Consider the following 15444-nt stretch of genomic DNA (forward strand, 5'->3'; position numbering starts at 1 on the left):
ATGTTGAGGCCTAATTCCCGGAACCTCAGAAAGTGCCTGTATTGGGAGATTGTGACTTTGAAGATAGTGACTGAGTTAAAACAAGGCTGTTAGGTTGGCCCATAATCCTATCAGACTGGTGTCCTTATATATTTTTTTCTTTGAGACAGAATTTCACTGTTGTTACCCAGACTGGAGTGCAATGGCACGATCTTGGCTCCCTGCAACCTCCACCTCCTGGGTTCAAGCAATTCTCCTGCCTCAGCCTCCCGAATAGCTGGGACTACAGGCACGCACCACCATGCCCAGCTAATTTTTGAATTTTTAGTAGAGACAGGGTTTCACCTTGTTGACCAGGATGGTCTCGATCTCTTGACCTCGTCATCTGCCCACCTTGGCCTCCCAAAGTGCTGGGATTATAGGCATGAGCCACTGCACCCGGCAGACTGGTGTCCTTATATGATGAAATTTGGACACACAAAAACACAGCAGGGATGCCCTTGCACAGAGGAAAGGCCACGTGAGGACATGGCCATATACAAGCCAAAGACAGAAGCCTCCAGAGAAACCAAACCTGTCAACACCCAGATCATGAACTCATAGCCTCCAGAAAATAAAAATCTCTTTTGTTTAAGTATCTAGTCGTGGTATTAGTGTTATGATAGCCCCAGCAAGCTAATATAGAAAGGAAGCTGCAGTTACTATAGGTCTTCTGACTGCTTCCAGCCTCCCAGACTCCAGTGTGGGTCGCTTGGCCCCATCCTCCATCTATCTTGCTGCCTCTGTCACCTTTCTAAATGTGTCTCATCCCTGCTCAAAAGCCTCCAACCAGCCAGATGCAGTGGCTCACACCTGTAATTCCAGAACTTTGGGAGGCTGAGGCTGGTAGATTGCTTGAGCTCAGAAGTTTGAGAACAGCTGAGGCAATGTGGTGAAACCCTATCTCTATTAAAAATACAAAAATTGGCCGGGTGTGGTTGCACGTGCCTGTAGTCCCAGCTATTCAGGAGGCTGAGGCAGGAAGATTGCTGGAGCCCTGGGAGGCAGCAGCTGCAATGAGCCAAGATGGCACTACTGCTGTAAGGGTTATTGCCGAGTTTAAAACAAGGAAACTGAGGCCAGTATAAGAATAATTAAATTCCAATTTATTCAGCTCCCGGGCGAGGTTCTATGGTCCGGGAAAGGGGGGCCAGAGAAGTCACGCTGACTTCCTGAGGTGTAGGGTTTTTATAGCTATAGCAAGCGAGGAGGAGCAGGGTGCTCTGATTGGTTATGGGGGAATGGGACGTAGACAGGGCAAGCTGCTATTGGTAGGTAGATTGTTGGGCGGGATTTCCCTAATGCAAGATCCAGCTTGGGTTACATTAACTGGATCCTTCCGGGAGAGCATGTGCTCCTGAGGTAGGTTCTGGGTGCAGAGATGTGACGTAGGTATCAGGTGCAGAGATGGGTGGGTGTGTCCGAGCTCCTGGTGAGGCAACTGGACTTACATTCCAACCCTTTTTTTTTTTTTTTGAGACAGAGTTTTTTCACTCTTGTTACCCAGGCTGGAGTACAATGGTGCGATCTCGGCTCACCACAACCTCCGCCTCCTGGGTTCAGGCAATTCTCCTGCCTCAGGCTCCTGAGTAGCTGGGATTACAGGCACGCGCCACCATGCCCAGCTAATTTTTTGTATTTTTTGTAGAGACAGGGGTTCACCGTGTTGACCTGGACAGTCTCGATCTCTTGACCTCGTGATCCACCTGCCTCGGCCTCCCAAAGTGCTGGGATTACAGGCTTGAGCCACCGCACCCGGCCACATTCCAACCCTTTTGATGATATAGGACACCACTTCTTTCTGGCTACTTCCTGCTGAATAGGGGCGGAGTGAGGGAGAAGGGTCATTTGGCTGGTGCCTCGGTTGGGAGTCGGACATAGGGGTGAAGCAGCATCTGGTTTAAGGCCACCCTGGAAATTTCTCTCATGAGGGCCTGTAAAAACCTGAGGAAAAAAGGGGCTAACATTAACAGAAGGCAAATGACAATGATGGGGGTGATAATTGGGGTCAGCCAGGTAAGCAGGGGGGATTGCCACCAGTTGAGAGGCGAAACTGGTGCATTTTGTTTTTTTCGGAGGTCTTGTTGGAGGCGACAGAGAGCATTGACATTCTCTTCTACAAGGCCTGTTTCATTGATATAGTAGCAGCACTGTTCCTGAAGAAACAGACAGGTACCTCCTTTGTCTGCCATTAGCAGGTCAAGGGCCCGCCGGTTCTGGAGAGTTACCTGGGCCAGCAACATGATTTGTTGCTGGAGGGAGGCCAGGGAGGCGGCTGACACTTCAATAGCCACATGGAGCTTGTCCTCTAGTTGAGTGGCTGAAGTGACACTGTAGCCTAGGGTGCTGCTTCCTAGACCCGCTGCCGCTAGAGAGGATGCTAGAGAGAAGCCAACAACCATTGGGAGGAAGACTGCTCGTCTATTTCGGTGATATGGGGAAGCTGGCAGGAGGGATAGGAGTTCGGCCTGTCTGTATACTTCTAACTGTGGGACCAAGGTGACAGGCACACAAGGGAAGGGGAAGGAGGCATTAATAACTTTGGTTAAGATTCTGTTACACCAGAAGTATCCTCCTGGAGGCACGTAAAGGGAGGATTTTACTTTTACTGTGATGGTGCAGCTGGGGCTGGAGCTGCTGGCCGTCCCATAGCAGAGAGAGAGATTGTGAGAGTGTACTTTGAACAAGGGGATACCCATTAAGGTGGTGCCAGACCCCGTAGGTGAATGTGACAGATTGAACCCAGACCGAAGGGGAACTGCAGCTAAGGAGGGGATGTTGAGAGAGGCACATAAAAAGCAGTTGGTGAAATTTATGGCTTTGGTTAAATTTAACATGTTAGCTCCCTGCTGTACTAGAGTTAGCCAGGAGAAAGGTTGGGAAGTGCTATCTGAGGGTTTGAATTGGTTAGTCAGGGCGGCTGAATCTATGACTACTGCATAGGCTGCCTTTTGTCGCCCTTCGGCTGTCATTACCGAACTTCCATCCACATAGAAGGTAAGGTCTGGGTTAGGTAGGGGAAGGTCAGACAAGCCCTCCCAAGGTTTGGCCAATGCATCTATTAGTTCAGGGCAGGAATGGGCTGGGGAGGGAGAAAGGGATGGAAGGGGGAGTAAAGTAGCCGGGTTGAGTGGAGAAGTGGGATAAAGGCTAACTGAAGGATTTTCAATAAAGAGTAGGTGAAACTCCTGTAGGCAAGAGGGCCCCAGGTGAGTGAGAGATTTGTGGGAGAGGAGGTCGGCCAGCCAGTGAGGAGAGAACACTGAGATGGGCCGGCCCAGGGTAAGTTTTAGGGATTCCTTGGTAAGTTCTGTTGATGCTCCCAGGGCCTGCAGGCAAGGCTGCCATCCCCTGACTATGGGGTCAAGTTGTTTTGATAAATAGGCTACAGGACGATACACAGGACCCAGGCGTTGGGTTAAGACCCCAATGGCAATACCCTCTTTCTCGTCAGTGAACAAGTGGCAGGGATGGTTGAGGTCCAGCAGTTTAAGTGGGGGTGCTGTGGACAGAGAAGTGTGTAGGGTTTTAAAAGCCTGTTTTACAACCCCAGGATGGGAGAGGGGTCCCGTGCGTGTGTCCTTAGCCACCACATCTAGAGGTTTAGCTAGAGAGGCAAAGTTAGGTATTCAGTGGCGGAAGAATCCTACAAATCTTAAAAAGGAGAGAATCTGGTCAGCAGTCTCCAGGGGCTGTGGTGAAAGAAGTGCCTCTGGCGATCAGTTGTTAGGCTTTTAGTCTTGGGGGTGAGGCGAATGCCCAAGTAGACCACCGAGGTGACTGATAACTGTGCTTTGGAAGGAGATACCCGATATCCCTGAGATCCGAGAAAGTTAAGGAGAGGGGCAATGTGCTGCTGAGAAGGGGCGGGGGGGCTACAAAGTAACAGGTCATCCCGTACTGGAGAAGGAGACTGGGTTGGAGGGGGCAGGAACCAAGGTCAGTTGCTAAGGCTTGTCCAAAAATGTGGGGGCCGTCTCTGAATCCCTGAGGCAAGACCGTCCAGGTAAGGTGTTATGACAGGTTGGTGGCTGAATCAGTCCAAGTGAAGGCAAAGAGAAAGTAGGACGCAGGGTGAAGGGGAATGGTAAAGAAGGCATCTTTGAGACCTAGGACGGTAAAATGAGAGGTGGTGGAGGGAATGTTTGACCATAGGGTGTATGGGTTGAGAACTACCGGGTGAAGGGGTGATACTGCCTCACTGATGAGGCGTAGGTCCTGGACCAGGCAGTAGTCCCTAGATGGCTTTTGGACTGGTAAGATGGGAGTGTTACAGGGGGAGTTGGTAGGGATAAAGAGTCCCTGGGCTAGGAGTCGGATGATGATAGACTTTAGGCCCTGGTGGTGGGTTTTTGAGATGGGAAACTGAGGACACGAGGGAAACTGGGTAAAATTTTTGAGAAGTATTTTTATTGGGGTATGGTGTTTGGCTATTACGGGCTTGGAGGTATCCCACACTAGAGGATTAACTACGTTAGGGGAGATAGGAGGTTTAAGTGAGGAGTTAGGGCAGGGTGCAGTATGAGTTAGGAGTGGTAGTAAGAGGCAGGTAGAAGGTGAGGCTGGGGATAAGGGACCAGTAAATTGGAGAGTGACCCCTACAGTTTGGAGAATGTCCCGCCCTAAAAGGGGAACAGGACACGAGGGTATGATTAGGAATGGATGTGAAAAGGGGTGTCCCTCAAGGGTACAAGCAAGAAGATACGTTTGATTGGGATGGAAAGGCTTGCCATCAATTCCCATGACTGAGACCTGGGAAGGAATACTAGGTCCTGAGTAGGAAGGCAATACAGAATGGGGAACCCCCTTGTCCACTAAAAATGAGATGGACTTACCCACTACCTGTAGCATTACCCTGGGCTCAGCGAGGGTGATGGGGTCCTCGAGTCTGAGCCTTGTCATTCGTCCAGCAAGCCAAGAAGTTCCAGTGACAGGACCACCTCCTGCAGACCAGCCTGCCCTCCACACAGAGGTGTGGGGGGTGAGCCTGTAGTCCGGGATGGGCAGTCAACCTTCCAGTGTCCAGCCTGTTTGCAGCTCAGGCAGGGTCCGGGAGGTGGATGGGGACAGGGGCACTGTTGTGCCCAGTGTCCCTCTTGGCCACATTTGAAGCAGAGCCCAGGCAGGACCCTTGAAGAATTTTGGGAGGGTTTTGATGGACCCCCCTCCACCACATGCTCAGTGGGCTGCCAGCCTCAGGGCTGCTACAAGAGCTTGGGTTTGGAGGTTTACCTTCTGCTGTAGACGGGCCTGGTGGGTGGCCTCAGCCTTTTCCTCTCAGCCATTAAAAACTTTAAATGCCACATTTACCAGGTCTTGTATGGGAGTTTGGGGGCCCTCCTCGGCCTTTTAAAGTTTTTTTCTAATGTCGGCTGCTGATTGGGAAATGAAGTGAGTGGCTAAGACTGTAGCCCCTGCTAGGGAGGCTGGATCCAGCCAAATATGGAGAATCATAGCATTAGTTAATCGGTCTAGGAAGGCCGTGGGGTTTTCAGTAGGGCCCTGAGTTATTTCCCTCAGCTTATCATAATTAACCACTTTTTGAGCCATGCTCTGCATGCCTGTTAGGAGGCATTGTAGCATTTGGTCTCTGCGGTGGCAGCCATCTTGACCTGTTTGATAGTTCCAATTGGGGTCGGCCTTGGGGACTGCCACTGTCCCAACCGGCATTTGGTTGTTGGTTAGATGTACCTGATCAGCTTGTGCCCGGGCTGCTGTAAGGATTCGGTCCCACTCATCTGGGGTGAGGGTGGAGGATAGAATTACATACATGTCATGCCAGGTTAGGTCATATGCCTGGGTAAGATAGTGGAACTCTTTGGTGTAGGCAGTCAGGTTAGTGGAAAAGACCCCAGGCGCTTATTGATAGCTGATAGGTCAGAGAGAGAGAGAATGGCACTCATACAAATCCCTCGGCCCTGGCTACCTCAGGCAAAGGGTAGAGGAGTGGGGGGTCATGAGAGTGGGTATGAGCACTGACTGGGGAAGTCATATTAGGGCTTTGGGGAGGAGAAGGAGAAGAGGGAGGAGGGAGTTGAGGCCCCACATAAGGAGTAGGGTTGGTAAAGCAGGAGGGGCAGGACAGGTCTTCCAGGTTTTTGGAGAGTGCAGAGCCAGGCAGGGCTGAGGGCAAAGGCGGGGTTTTGGCTAACCCAACCTGGGCAGAGGAACAACAGGAGCAGAGGGCGGGTCGGGAGCACAGATGCCAAAAAGCCTGGACGTAGGGGACCTCCGATCACTTGCCGTTTCTTTGGCAAAAGTTATCTAAATCTGTCAGGACATTGAAGTCAAGTGTGCCCTCTGGAGGCCACTTAGACTGGTTGTCCAGAGAGTACTGTGGCCAGGCCATGGTGGAGAGGAAGGAAGAGCAGCCTTTTCTTTTTTATGGAAAGGCCCAGTTTGGGTAAATTTTGGACTAGACATCCCAATGGTGACTTGGAGTCTAGGCAAGACTCCTGATTACCCATAGTTCACTCTCTGTCATGGGGTAGTCAGGGATGAGGAAGGGTTATAAAAGATATTACATCCAACACGGGCAGAAATACTCCTGTCCCAGAGGGGGTGGCTGAAAGAACTCACAGGCTACAATGATTATAATAAGAAAGAAAATAAAAAGAGACAGGGTAGGGCTATTTGCCATGTGGCAGAATTAGAGTAAGTGAGACCTCAGTAGTAGAAGAAGAGGAGAAGTAAAGAGAACAAGTTACTTCTAGGGACATGAATTCCGTAAAGGTTCCCTGCAGCCAGTGATCTGTTATCCACTGGAGGAGATCCTCCACTTTAAGGGAAACAGGATTGCTCCACGCTATGTCGGCTAATAAGAGTTGGGCAAATTGGGTAAACTTACAGGTGAGACAGAACCCCATAGAAGGTTGACAGAAAAAAAGGGTGGGGAGTTTCCCAGATGGGAGACTAACCTGATGCCTTCCCGGCCATGTCCCCAAAGGGATGTTTTAGGGCGTCTTTGCTAAGATGTACCCGTATAACCCCCGGGTCTGATTCAGGTTTCTGAGGCGAATCACCGCGGGCTGAGACCCACACAAGCCCAGTAGCCATTAGGAACTACACATAAACTCACTCACTCGTGCTGAGGTTAGGAAGGGAAACTGAAAGTACAGTTTCTTAATTAACGGGAGTTTATATGCCAAAGGGCTAGTTTGAGATAGACATTTTAGTGGCGTAAGCCGGGGGTTTGGTCCTGCTGTTGGGCAGGGCCTGGATTTGCAGACGTGGCTTCTGATTACCCAAACCTAGGCCGCTGCTGCGAGGATGATCGGAAGGGCGGCTCAGCATCCTGGACGGCACTACCGAACACCAGAGGCTGCGAAAGGGATCAGGAAGGTGGGGACGTCTCCCTTAGATTCCTGACCCCTGGAAAACCCCTTATGGGGAGAAGACAAGAGTGTAGGGTCATCTCCTCTATGCTCAGGTCATGGCAAGAGACGAGAAGGAGTCCCTGATGCAGCCACGATTATGAGCAGGGAGTCCACAAGGCAAGCAGTAGGGGAGGCTATGGGTTACAGAAGTCTTACCTAATGGCAGAGTGGCTCCCTGGTCTGGCTTCAGGTGGAGGAGTCAGTTTCCCCCAGGAGGGGTCTTACAACTCCTCCCAGGTTTCAGCACCACTTGTAAGGGTTATTGCTGAGTTTAAAATGAGGAAACTGAGGCCAGTATAAGAACAATTAAATTCCAATTTATTCAGCTCTCCAGCGAGGTTCTATGGTCCAGGAAAGGAGGGCTGAGAAGTTGCACTGACTTCCTGAGGCATAGGGTTTTTATAGCTATAGCGAGCAAGGAGGAGCAGCATGCTCCGATTGGTTATGGGGGAGTGGGACATAGACAGGGCAAGCTGCTATTGGTAGGTAGATTGTTGGGCGGGATTTCCCTAACGCAAGATCCGGCTTGGGTTACATTAACCGGATCCTTCCTGGAGAGCATGTGCTCCTGAGATAGGTTCTGGGTGCAGAGATGTGAAGTAGGTTCCGGGCACAGAGATAGGTGGATGTGTTCGAGCTCCTGGTGAGGCAACCGGCCTTACAACTGCATTCCAGCCTGGGTGATAAAGTGAGAACCTATCCCCAGGAAAAAAAAAGTCTCCAATGTTAGAGCGTATGGCTCCCCATTATCTCCACTCTAAGATTCAATCACCACAAGGTGGTCCATGCTCTGACCTGCTTTCTCCACCTTCATCTGCTACTGCTTCCAGTGAGGAGGGAGACCCAGGCATTTGGGATTTCCTCCCCCTCTGTCATCCACTGTGCATCTCAATAAAAGAGAGAGCAGGCCAGCTGGCGCCTCCTGAATATCCTTCCTGAAAACAACAGGCTAGGCCTTGGGGAAACTCTCCAGAAGGCACTATTTTTACTTAAAACAAAATCAAACCAGAAACCTTTTCACATGTGAGTCCTAAAACTGTAAACTGGAACCCTTTCATATGTGATTCCTGAAACTGTAAACAGAGACCTTTTCACATGTGAGTCCTAAAACTATGAACCTAAAATTCTTCCACGTGTAACATCTAAAGTATAAGCCTATATAGAGGCTAAACCTCCCTTTGTTAAACAAGCTTGGCTGTTAGGCACCTATGCCACCTTGCTCCCAGCTGAAATAAGTTCCTTCTTCCTGTATTCGGTGTCCGAGAGATTCTTTCCCGCTGCCGCTCCTGCTACACCAGTACTCAGTAGACCCTTGCTTCCTGCATTTCACCATGTATGTTGCTCCAGGCATGGCATGCTCTTCCCCCACTCCAGTAGCAAGCAACATCTACTCATCTTTTTTTTTTTTTGAAGACAGAGTCTCGCTCAGCTATCCAGGCTGGACTGCAGTGGTGAGATCTTGGCTCACTGCAACCTCCACCTCCTGGATTCAAGCAATTCTCCTGTCTCAGCCTCCCGAGTAGCTGGGATTACAGGCACCCACCATCATGACTGGCTAATTTTTGTATTTTTAGTAGAGATGGGGTTTCACCATGTCAGCCAGGCTGGTCTTGAACTCCTGACCTCAGGTGATCTGCCCACCTTGGCCTCCCAAGGTGCTAGGATTACAGGCATGAGCCACTGTGCCTGGCCTACTCATCTTTTTTTTTAGAGACGGAGGCTCACTCCTGCCTCGGCCTCCTGAGCAGCAGGGGTTAGAGACATGAGCCCTACTCGTTTTTCAGCTTACAGCCCGGGTTTCAGCAGCTCTACAATGCCAACCTGGATCCTGGCCCTCCACCTGCTACACACCGATCACCCTCTTCTTTGTACCATAGTTTCACCTTAAGTGTCCTCGCACATTTTTGGGTTTGTCACACAATATTGCAAATATTAATCTCTTCCCTTAGAATGAAAGGGTTTTTTTTTTTTTTTTTTTTTAGATCAGGTGCCATTTCTTATTCATCTTTGTATTCTCAGATTCTAGCACAGCATATAACATGTAGGAGGTAGCTCATGGTCACTCCTAACCTCATTATAATAATGTGCTTACGTCTGAATGTTTGTGTCCTCAAAGTTCATATGTTGGGCTGGGTGTGGGCTCACACTTGTAATCCCAACACTTTGGGAGGCTGAGGTGGGTGGATTGCTTGAACCCAAGAGGCAGAGGTTGCACTGAGCCATAATCTCGCCACTGCACACCACCCTGGGTGACAGAACAAGATCCTGTCTCAAAAAAAAAAAAAATTCCTATGTTGAAATTCTAACCTCCAAGGTGATGATATTAAGAGGCAGGACCTTTGGGATGTGATTAGATCATGAAGGCAGAGACCTTAGGAATGGGATTAGTGCCATTCATAAATGAGGCCCGAGAGAGCTCCTTTGCCCCTTCTGCCATGCCATGTGAGGAAAAAGTGAAAAGCTGGCAGTCTGCAACCCAGAAGAGGGCCCTCGACAGAACCTGACCACGCTGGCACCCTGATCTTGGAATTTCAGCTTCCAGAATTGTGAGAAATAAATTTCAGTTGTTTATAAGCCAACCAGGTTGTGGTATTTTGTTATAGCGGCCCAAATGCACTATGAAAGTCTGGGGTCTACCCCAGTGCATAGTTTCACTGCAACTTTCTTCTCCGACGGCACCAGCAAGCTCATTATGGTTAAACCCATTTTCTGTGTTTCAGCCCTTTCTTGCCCTTTCTGCAGCACTTGACCCTGTGGATCATTCCCTGGTCTCCAAACCCTCCCACTCCTTTGCTTTTCCTCCTGCTCTTCTGTGAATAGTGCTCCTCTTTAGTCTTGTTTGAGAATTTCTTCTCTTCTGTCCATCATTAAAATGTTGACTACAGATGCTCCTCAACTTAAAAAGGGGTTACATCCCAATACATCCATCATAGGTTGAAAATGCATTTAATGGCCAGGCGCAGTGGCTCATGCCTATAATCCCAGCACTTTGGGAGGCCGAGGCGGGTAGATCATGAGGTCAAGAGATAGAGACCATCCTGGTCAACAAGGTGAAACCCCATCTCTACTAAAAATACAAAAATTAGTTGGGCATGGTGGCACACACCTGTAGTCCCAGCTACTCGGGAGGCTGAGGCAGGAGAATTGCTTGAATCCAGGAGGCGGAGGTTGCGGTGAGCCGAGATCGTGCCATTGCACTCCAGCCTGGGTAACAAGAGCGAAACTCTGCCTCAAAACAAACAAACAAACAAAAATGCATTTAATATACCTAGCCTATGGATACGGTTTGGCGCTGTGTCTCTACCCAAATCTCATCTCAAATTGGAATCCCAAGGTGTCCAGGGATGAACCTGCTGGGAGGTGATTGGTTATGGGAGCGGTTTTCCCCATGCTGTTCTTGGGATAGTGAGTGAGTTCTCACGACATCTGATAGTTTAAAACTGTGGCACTTCCCCTTCGCTCTCTCGATCTCTCTCCTGCCACCCTGTGAAGGAGGTGCTTGCTTCTTCTTTGCCTTTGCCAAGATTGTAGGTTTTCTGAGGCATCCCCAGCAATGTGGAACTGTGAGCCAATTAAACCTCTTTATAAATTACCGAGTCTTGGGTAGTTCTTTTTTTTTTTTTTTTTTTTTTTAGACAAAGTCTTGCTCTGTCACCCAGGCTGGAGTGCAGTGGCACAGTCTAGGCTCATTGCAACCTTTGCCTCCCAGGTTTAAGTGATTCTTGTGCCTCAACCTCCCAAGAGTAGCTAGAATTATAGGCTTGCACCGCCACACCCAGCTAAGTTTTGTATTTTTTTACTTTTCTTTTTTTTTTTTTTTGTTTGCACACAGAAAACAATTTGGTTCCAATGCATAATTTTTGTATTTTTTAGTAGAGACAGGTTTTCTCCATGTTGGCCAGGCTAGTCCCGAATTCCTGGCCTTGGCGTCTCAAAGTGCTGGGATTACAGGCATGAGCCACTGTGCCCAGTCATTTTTATAGCGTGTGAATATGCCTATCAAACGTCGTAACTTAGTCTAGCCTCAAATGTGCCGAGAACACTTACATTAGCCTCCAGTTGGGCAAAATCATCTAACACGAAGCCCATTTTATAATAAAGTGTTGAATATCTCTTATAATGTATTGAATACCGTACTGCAAATGAAACAGAATAGTCATTTGGGTACTTGAAGTAAGGTTTCTACTGAATGTGTATCACTTTTGCACCATTGTAAAGTAAAAAATCCTAACTGGAACCATCATAAGTTTGGAACCATCTGTCTTCTTCAGCCTTTGGCGGTCTTCTTTTTAAATATTATTTACTTACTTATTTTAAGACAGGGTCTCGCTATGTTGTCCAGGCTAGTCTGGAACTCCTGGGCTCAAGGGATCCTTCTGCCTCAGCTTCTTGAGTAGCTGGGATTAACAGGAACAAACCACCATGGCTGGCTGTCTTCTCTCTCTCTTTTTGATACAGTCTTGCTCTGTTGCCTAGGCTGGAGTACAGTGGCATGATCTCAACTCACTGCAACCTCTACCTCCCAGGTTCCAGTGATTCTCCTGCCTCCGCCTACTGACTAGCTGGGATTATAGCTATAATTATAATGGGTACACCACCACACCCATATAATTTTTGTATTTTTAGTTAGAGGTATGGTTTCACCATATTGGTCAGGCTGGTCTCGAACTCCTGACCTCAGGTGATCCACCCACCTTGGCTTCCCAAAGTGCTGGGATTACAAGCGTGAGCCACCATGCCTGGCAGCAGTCTTCGCTCAGCACTCACAGACTCTCTTGGGGATCTCTTTTCTATTCCCATGACTTCAGCTAGCACCTTTTGCTGACTGCAAAAATGCAATTCACCAGCCCAGATCTCCTTTCTAAATGCAATACCCATGGACATAACTATTTACTGGACATCTCCATTTAAATGAAATTCAGAAAAGAAAGCACAGGCTCAGCAGTTGAACTTGAGTTCAAACTTGCTCCATCACAAACTACAATATATATAGCATTGGGCAAATTTTTGTTTGTTTGTTTGTTTGTTTTGAGATGGAGTTTCACTCTTGTTGCCCAGGCTGGAGTACAATGCCATGATCTCAGTTCATGAACCTCCGCCTTCTAGGTTCAAGCAACTCTGCTGTCTGAGCCTCTCAAGAAGCTGGGATTACAGGCATGCGCCAACACGCTCAGCTAATTTTGTATTTTTAGTAGAGATGGGGTTTCTCTGCATTGGTCAGGCTGGTCTCAAACTCAGGACCTCAGGTGATCCACCTGCTTTGGCCTCCCAAAATGCTGAGTCATGAGTCATCATGCCCAGCCTTTTTTTTTTTTTTTTTGAGATAGGGTCTCATTCTGTTGCCCAGACTAGAGTGCAATGGCGTGATCTTGGCTCACTGCAACCTACACCTCCTGGGATCAAGCAATTCCCCTGACTCAGCCTCCTGAGTCAGCACCCGCCATCACACCCAGCTAATTTTTGTATTTTTAGCAGAGATGGTGTTTCTCCATGTTGACTAGGCTGGTCTTGAGCTCCTGACCTCAGGTGATCCACCTGCCTCAGCCTCCCAAAGTGCTGGGATTACTAAGTGTGAGACACCATGCCTGGCCAGCATTGGGGCAAGTTAATTACCTCTCTGAGCCTCACATAATAATGATGGTCCTGTCTTACCGAGGAGTTGTTGTGAGGATTAAATGAGATAATTCGCATACAGCACTTCCTGCAGTGCCTGGCAATGAATTGAGAGTAGCAGATAGTAAAGAGTAGTAGTAATTAAAAGGGCCTCAGAAAGCTCAAGTCAACAGATTCAAAAGTGAATTCATGACCAAACCTCAAACCTTCTCTTCGTCCTTTGTCCCAAATCTCAATAAATCGCACCACCAGGCTGGGCACGGTGGCTCACGCCTGCAATCCCAGCATTTTGGGAAGCAGAGATGGGTGGATCACCTGAGGTCAGGAGTTCGAGACCAGCCTGGCCAACATGGTGACACCCCATCTCTATTTAAAAAAAAAAAAAAAGAAGAAAGAAAAAAAAAATTAAATCTCACTACCATCTAATCAGCCAGAAACCTGAATGTTATCCTTGTTTCTTGATCACCACCGCCCTCCCATTCTGCCAGGTTAAGTTTCTCTAATGTAAACCTTGTAGTAACCCACCTATGATCCAATGAATGTTTAAGATGTCTAGGCTTTGCACACATCCATTCATTCAATCCATAGAACAATCCTGCAAGGTGGGTGCTACTATTATTCCTATTTCGCAGATGCAGAATTCAAGGCATGGAAAGTTGAGTAATTCATCCAAGATTATATGAGTGGCAAAGCTGGCATACAAACTCAGGCAGTCTGTCATCCATCTCCCGTGCTAACTACTACTATGCCACATTGTTTCTATTGTAATGCATTGCATGTTATATTGTTTGCCTTGTCTCCTCTGATAAACTGTTCTTTGAAATCAAGAACTGTGATTCATTCGAAGTAGCAACATCAGTGACTAGAACAGTGACTGGCTAACAGTACATGCTTAATATGTTCAGTGAGTTAGGTAGTACCCTAGAGACAAGACAAAGGAGAGATAAATGGAAGTAGTAATAGAACAGCCAGCAGGTTACATTCGGTTATATCAAGGATCAGAGGTTTCGTTTGTGGATAAAGTTTTTTTTTTTTTTTTTATCTGAAGATAATAAACAGAAGATTGAAATCAGAGTAAGTAGAGGTTGAATTTAAGAAGATCTACTAATATTCATGGGTACAACAGTTATGTAGGGTATGCACTATAATCCTTTTAAGGAAAGGACGTATAATCCTTTCAAGGAAGTTGACAACCTCATAAAGAGAACTCAGAGACCATGGGGTGCAGTCAGGAACAACTTCTTTCTTTTTTTTTTTTTTTTGAGATGGTGTCTTGCTCTTGTTGCCCAGGCTAGAGTGCAATGGTGCGATCTCAGCTTACTGAAACCTCCGCCTCCTGGGTTCAAGCAATTCTCTTGCCTCAGCCTCCCAAGTAGCTGGGATTACAGGCACGTGCCACTCTTGCCCAGCCACTTTTTGTATTTTTAGTAGAGATGGGGTTTCTCCATGTTGGTCAGGTTGGTCTCAAACTCCTGACCTCAGGTGATCCGCCCACCTTGGCCTCCCAGAGTGCTGGGATTAACAATTTTTTTTATCTGCATTAAAACAAAAAACAGCAAAAACAGGCTGGTGCAATAACTCACACCTGTAATTCCAGCACTTTGGGAGGCCAAGGCTAGCAGATCACGTGAGGTCAGGAGTTCAAGACCAGCCTGGCCAACATGGTGATATCTCGTCTCTACTAAAAATACAAAGATTAGCCGGGCGTAGTGGCACATGCCTGTAATCCCAGCTGGTCGGGAGGCTGAGGCAGGAGACTTGCTTGAACCTGGGAGGCGGAGGTTGCAGGTGGAGATCGCACCACTGTACTCCAGCCTGGGCAACAGAGTGAGACTCCGTCTCAACAAACAAACAAACAAGCCACTGCCTACTCCCACGTCACTCAAATTGTGAAGGGCTCAATTCCAGTGCCATACACATCAGCTTCAGTTGGAGTATCATGTTGGATGTAAGAATTAAAATTTAAATTGGGGGAACAAATGCGAGCTCAAGCAGGGTTACAATTTGCCTTGGGGGTCAATTTAAGTATGTAGTCAGTTTATATTCATCACCACCTGCTGTGCACTGCGTACTGTGTGAATTACTGAATATACTAAATAGACATTGGTTTTTCTTAAACTGTAGCAAGAAAAATGCTTGCTGTGCAGATCCTAGCAGCTCCAAGAGACAGAAATGAAAACTCCATGCCTAAATTTATCCCTTCCTATTTCATCTCTTTGTCCAGGCCTTCTTCCCTTCCACCCCAGGGCTATTTCCTTAATCCTGACCCCATCTGCAAAGTTCCATCCTGTGCTACATTGGAGCATCTCTTCGGGCCACCTGGACCCAGCAAAACAAGATTTCCTTTTTCTCCCACTGGGTATAAAACAGTGCCAACTGAGGCTCTGAGCCTCATTAGATAGATTGGGCAAGAAGTCAGGCAAAATGTTGTTTACAT

This window comes from Callithrix jacchus, chromosome 5 (assembly GCF_049354715.1).
Source record: "Callithrix jacchus isolate 240 chromosome 5, calJac240_pri, whole genome shotgun sequence".
Lineage (NCBI taxonomy): Eukaryota > Metazoa > Chordata > Mammalia > Primates > Cebidae > Callithrix > Callithrix jacchus.